The following is a 7,041-nucleotide window of genomic DNA, read 5'->3' on the forward strand; positions in this document are numbered from 1 at the left end:
GAGACTTCAATGCTTTGCCACACCTCCACCAGCCCCACAGGACTGTGTGTGTCTCCTCTGTCCCTCATCCTTCTTCTCCAGGCATCTACCATGGGCAGGGAGAGGAAGGAGCTTTGAACTTGGGATTGGATGATTAGGTTACAAATCCAAGGCTCTTCACTTACTGACTGTATAACGTTGGGCAAATCAACTAAAAATGCCACTTTGGGAAAGAAGCTAGGCTTTCATTTATTTCTTTAAAAAAAAAAACCAAAAAACTTCACCAGGCTTACTACGTGTTGGGCAGCATGAGAGGTATAAGATAAATAGTGAGCAACTGCCTTGTGACTTAAGGGCTTGACCAGCTTAGCAACACGCTGTTCTCTTTCCAGGCAAGTTGTGAGGGTCAAACGCATGAATTTTCTAACAGTGCATCATCTCTAAGAGCCACTGAGGAATCGGAGGGTGCTGACCAAAGAAGGTGTCTTCCCGCCTTACTTCAGAGGTTTTTACATGTAGTTAATATGTAGTAACTGCCTGAGCTGAGGGCATCTACCCATTTGGTGTTTATGACTGTCATTTATTGTAACCTCATCCACAACTTCCTTTAAAAATAAAAGTGGGAGCATGTTAAAGTCCAAGTTTTGATGATTTGAAAATCAGGTTCCCCTGGGGTATTGCAAAACTGAGCTTGGGGCCTTAGTGGAAGATCTTTCTCGTTCAGAGAAGGGGAAGGCCACAGGAGAACTCCAGTCTGACAACGAAGATCATTGTATACTGTTGGAGCCGAAGGGTCAGGAGTTACAATCAGAATAATCTGAATACAAATCATAACATAGAGAAAGGAAATTTTCCATCCCTGCAAGCTCCTGGAGCCATTGATTGGAGTTACAGATACTGCTGTTCTCTCAGCAGAAATATATTAGGACCATATGCAAAGATAAATATTCTCTTCTGAACAAGATATGAAAACAAGAAGCAAAGAGCCAGCCAGTGGGGGACCTGGTGGACTGCTGGGTTTCCACCCACACTAAAGAATACTCAGACCCGCAGGAGGTGGGGATTCTGTTCACCCTTTCATTTGCTCATTTATTCAACAAATATTTATTGAGCACCTGCTGCGTGATGAGAATTCAGAAGGAAGCAAAACCTGGCATAGTCCCTGCCTTCGAGTGTGCTAGCAAAGGACACAGACACTAACTGAACGATCACACAAGCTCATCTGCCATTGTGGTGGCGATAATGACTATGAAGGGAGGTGTGTGGAACCAGGGAGATTGTGACGAAGAGAGTTGATCCTTCAAGAGAACACAAAGCAGGCTTTCAAGCCAAAAGTCTTTCTCTGTCTTTTCCATCATCATTTAAGAACCTTTGTGATTACATTATGCCCACTTGGATTGTCCAGGATCACCCCCACCCCCATCTCAAGATGTCACCTTCATCACATCTACAAAGTCCATGTTGTGTGTAAGGTAACAGAGTCGCAGGTCCTAGAGATTAAGCTGTGAGCATCTCTGGAGTCATAACTCTGCTCACACCACTGAGATCTATATTCAAACCTGAGGAGGAATTAAAGAGGGAGGGACAGAGGAAGAAAGTGTCAGCTATAAGCAACTGAAGATCATATTATAAATGCACTTGAGATCTCCTCAAGAAAGTGGACAGCAGGTTGGCTGTCTGGGCAGGAGTAGGGCTAGGGAAATGAGAGGCAGAGCCCAGAACTTAAAGCCCCAGTGACATGTTTATGATGTATAGGGTCCTCCCTCACTGCTTGATAATCCAAGGGTTGTGTGTATTGACTTGAAAATACACAGATCCTGGCCCTGTGTCCTGCTGTCTGTGGAGCAGGGCCGCCCGTGACAATCAGGGGTGTTATTTCTCTAAAAGCATCACCCCTGCCCTTGGAAGGAGCCTGGTTTTCTGCTCTTCTGGAGATTCCAAGTATGCACTGTTTATTAACACCACCATCCACCCCCTCTCACACACCTCTTCCTAAAAAAATCAAAATTGGTCTAATCATATTTTGTGTTTCCCTAGTAGAATTTTTCCAGTCCTAATTTTTCCAGTTCACTTTTATGGTGATATTTTTTTCTTCCCTTCTCATCTTCCTGGGGCATGAAATTTCACCACCACCACTCGGGTATGGGATACTAAGTACAAAATCTCAAGGGCCTTCAGTGGCACAACTCACAGGGTAGTGAAGAGCAGAAAATTAAGGCTGAGTGGACAGTTGCTCTTGGACAGGTTTTTCAGACACTGACCCAAGGCCTTGCCTATGATCCCACCTTCCCTTCTGTCCGACCACGCAGAGAGTTCAAGTTCTCTCCAGTCCGGTTCAAGAGAACACCTTCCTAAGAGATCAGGGCTACATGAAGGTGGGGTAAAGGTAGAAGATTTGATGACTAGGCTGGGGCTTTCCCAGAGTCTTTGCAAGCTAAACAAAGACATAGCAGTAAAGGAATAGTGAGGGATCCCCAGCATTGCAGTCAGGAGATTCCTCAATTCACTGTGAAAACAGAGGCCTAATTTTCTCTTCTAAAAGCCAATTTCTTCTTGTCTCTCCCTTGGAAGCTTCCAGAAATTAGCATTAACTCATTTATTCTTTGTGAGGAAAGAAAACTTGGGACCCGACTGAGAACCATGATGACTAGAGGTTGAGAAGGGTGGACTATGGAAGGCTGGATTTGATCAGTGCACTTTGAAGGCATATGTTGGAATCTGGCAATGAACCCCATGAGTCTCTACAGTTGATAAATGTTCATCAAAGTATCATTTAAAAAGTGAGAAATCTTGAGTAATAGCTAAAATCCACCGAGGCTTTGCTTTCTAGCTTGTAAAGGCCAGGATCAGAACTTGGAAGAAGTTGAGGTTTCTTCTTTCTACACCTCTATGCAGAGTCCGGGAGACACTCCTCCTGTGCTTCTCACCTACAAGAGGCAGGTAATAATAGTCTTATGTCATGAGAGAATATGTGACAGCCGAGATAATGTGTGAAAAGCGCCCAGCACCCAATAAGCTTTTACTAACTATTCACTAAGAGCGAAGATAATGATCATGATGATAATGAATTCCTCAGTTTTTCTAACCTTCCATTCTGGTTATGTTCTTGGGCTTTAAAAACATAAGGACACTTAGAAACATGTCTAGTATTTTTTTTCCAACTTCACTGGAAAAGAAAATTCTAGCAACTTACACCACCCCTTGCTCAACTAGCCTACCAGTCATACTCTGATCAAATTTACCTTAAAGAATTGCATATTTGGTGGAGTAGTGGTGGGGGGTCCTGTCAATTACTGTTTCTAAGCAACTGTCTGGCTGCTATGGAGATGTTGGAATGTTCTAGGAGAGCTTGAGAGTTAGGGAATTATTTTTTAATTTATTAATTTATTTTTTATTGACACATGACAGCAGAATGCATTACCATTCTTATTAAACATATAGAACACAATTTTTCATATCTTTGATTGTATACAAAGTATATTCACACCAATTCATGTTCATACATGTACTTTAGATAATCATGATCATCACATTCCACCATCATTTCTAACCCCCTGCCCCTTCCTTTTCCCTCCGACCCCTCTGCCCTATCCAAAGTTCTTCTATTCCTCCTATGCTCCCTCTCCCTATCCATTACGAATCAGCCTCCTGTATCAGAGAAACATTTCTATGGCATCAAGTTCTTTAGCTCCTACCACACCCACCCCCCATCACTCCTCTCAAAAGTCAAACCCTTAAATCACCAGGTCATACATTCCCTCTAACCTCACAGAGTGGACTGTGATGATGATCTGCTGGAATTTTCTCTCGCTTCCAAAAAACCAAGTTGATTAGGGATTGACAAGTGTCTCAGTTTTCCTAAAGGTCTCCTCACAGTGCCTGTGCTCTTTCATGACTTGCCCCCAGAATCCCTTTCCCATCTCCCCCAGGGGGTCTAAATGCCCATTTACAAGACTCACATGGGGAAGGAAAAAAAAGAATACCTAAAAGATGGTTCATTGCTCAATGCAGCCCATGACAACAGATCCCTCAGCTCCTCCTCTTCGCAGCCCATAAACTGCTCTGTAAAATTTAAAAAGCGTGAATTTACAGAGCCCAAGAGGAGCCAGGAGGTGAAGTCTCATCTCCAACCGATGGGCCAGGCATACTGATGAAGCAGGAATATGAGGTTGTGCCAATTTCTGACCAATAAAACATCTTTCCTGCCTTTCCAAATTTGTGACCTTCTCTTTCCCACAGAACACAAAGTGGGAACACAATGAGGGGTGAAAGGTCAGCAAAAAGTAACAAAACAAAATGCAATACACAGAATGCCTTGGGATTATTGGGCACAATTGGGTCACAGTGGCATCCCTTCTGGAACTTTTACTGCTCTGTGGATCCCTTGGTCAACCTGCCTACCTCTGTGTCCTCTGGTTTTCTATTCCAGGGAAATATGGTTTCATCACTAGCAAAAAATGTTGCTAAAATTGTTGCTAAAATACAATTTTAGGCTGCAGATAGAAGCCTAAAGATCCTGTGGAAATTGGGGTGACTCTGTAAATCCTAAGAAGTGGTTGAAGAAGCACTGGGCAGATTTGGGAGACATGGCTGGGCTATTCTGGCTTCGTGACTTTGGCAGGCTACTGTAAACTTTCTGAGGTTCACTTTTTCTTATTCTTCATTATCAGCTGCAAGTGAGTAGAAAAAATAGAGGCTTCCAAGACAGATGCAGACATGTTTTTTCATATCAGCATTCCCCAGGTCTTGCTAGCCCACTGTCACCCAGTGCCTCTTCTGTGTGCCAGGTGCCACCCAGGCACTGACTCTGCAATGGAGAGGTCTGGTTCCAGGCCCAGGCTGATTTTTCATATCACAGTCTTCTCTGCTCTGTTCTCCTGCCATGCCTGTGCTCATCACCCTGGCCTGGATGCCTGCATGGCTTTCTCAGGCACACACAGACTGGCCTCTTATTGATCAAGACAGTTCAGCTGCTGGCAGGCCTCAGGGAGACAGCTTGCTGCATTCTTTTCTATTTAACCACCACCAGTTCATCTGAATTCCTAGGATTACCCTCTGGTTTCAAGACCATCTGTGAACCAGTGCACGGCTTGCTCAGATCTTCCCTATTGTGCTTTGCTTTTCCTTAAAGCATATACACTCTATTCTTCATAAGGATTTTAAACCTAAACATTATGTGTCAAAAGTCAGGAGTAAGGCAAGTCATGGACACAGGGAACCTGTGATGTCTGGATCCTATCTCTCTTTCTTAGGTGGTGATTTTAAGGTCTTTCATTTTGGAAATCAATCTGGTTAGCTTTCTGGACTGGGTAAAGAGGGCAGTTTTAATTTTAGTTTGGCAAGTGGCTGTTTTCATAGGACTCAGCCATTTCTGCAGCGTGTATTTCAGTCAGCTCTCCACACAATGCTCCTGGAGCTGAGCTTTGACTGTGCTCAGAGGCATCATCTCCCTTGGGCCCCCAGAAATTCATCCTCCACAGTTTTGGGCTGCTGTTGAGTGTCCTTACAGATCACTTGTCAGCTTTAACCCCTGAAAATATACAGTGTCTCTCCATGGGTCCTCCTGCCTGCTCAGCTGACTCAGAATCTGGAGGACAATTTTGGCCCAAGACCTAGTGAATGTGTTGGAAAAGGAAGCTCCGGGGAACATCCAGGCTTTGCATCCAGGAATTATCACCATTTGAGTTCTAAACACCAGGATGGCTGGTTGTCCAAGAACAGACTCAACATTAGAGTCCACCTCATTAAAAAGTCCCCATGTGCTAGGAGGACCACTGTTCTCTTTACAGATTTTAGAGAAAATTCTTGTGATTTCACCCAGACAGTTCTAACTATTCACAGAGCTTAGCAAATCATAAGGTACTGGGAGTGGATAACTCTGGCTCTCCATAGTCAGCCAGCATCAATCATTATATGACATTAACATCCCTAAACTTTGAATCCAGTGAGATTCAGAAGGTTTTTTTTTTTTTTTTTTTTTTTTTTTTTTTTTTTTTTTTTTTTTTTTTTTTTTTTTTTTAGGAATTGGTTGGGGTTCCCTGAAAATGCTGGAAGTTTTTAGTTTTTATGAGGCTGTGAAGGGAACATATGATCAGTAATAACCTAGATTTTCTGCTTTTGCTGCTGCCTGCTCATGTGCATCCCGCAGCTCTCAGGCGCTTATTGGGTTCTCACTGGGTTCACTCACGTGTTTCTCTGTCAACACCAGCTCATTATTTAGCTTTTGTCATATTTTCTGTCTCCTGCTCTGGTTCCCTAGAGTAGTTTCTTCCATTTCCAAAGCCCTGCAGGGCCATCAGTCCTACCCCCACCAAGGTTAATCTCCAGTTTAACACCACTGTTTATGCCAAGGGGACTGTCATCTTAAGTTTTTGGTTAAGGGCTCTGCTAAGATCTAGGCTAAGGAAGAACAATGATATACTCCCCACTTTCTGTCACACATTTCCATAAAAATAGCACTCACAGAGTCCTTTATGGTTATGGTGTCCCCAGAAGTGGCCTCTGACCCTGAAGGCCAATGGTCCGTGAGGCCAGGTAGTTTTCTTCATTACCATGTAGTGTTTCAATAGACCCCAAATGAAAGAAAAGGCCCCCATGCATGTCTGCTTTGGCCACATACACATAGGCCTTAATTTCATTTCAGAACACCTAGGACCATCTGGACTACTCCAGGAGAAGGGACAATTTACCTTTATGGGATGACAGAATAGAACTGCCTAATAAGGGTCATCACCATTGGCCCAGGTGAGATGACTTGTCTAACCCCCACCCCTAATGTCTATGCTCCTGTGCTCTTTAGTCCCAGGCTTCAGCTCCTTATTTCCCTAGATTTGACATTAATTCACAGCCCAAACCCTGAATAGATCTAGGCTTTGTGTGACTTGGACCTTATGTGAGAGACTGGGAAGGCAGGTATCTGCAGAACCTTCTCCCTGGGATTTGGTTCTATTCCATCATTCATCCACCTTAGCATTGAGGTACATGTGAAGGGGACTGAACTGCCTTGTTACCCAGTGAAAAGTGGATAAAAAAGAGGGGACTGTGTGGGACTCTCAGAAAACC

This window comes from Urocitellus parryii, unplaced genomic scaffold (assembly GCF_045843805.1).
Source record: "Urocitellus parryii isolate mUroPar1 unplaced genomic scaffold, mUroPar1.hap1 Scaffold_40, whole genome shotgun sequence".
Classification (NCBI taxonomy): Eukaryota; Metazoa; Chordata; class Mammalia; order Rodentia; family Sciuridae; genus Urocitellus; species Urocitellus parryii.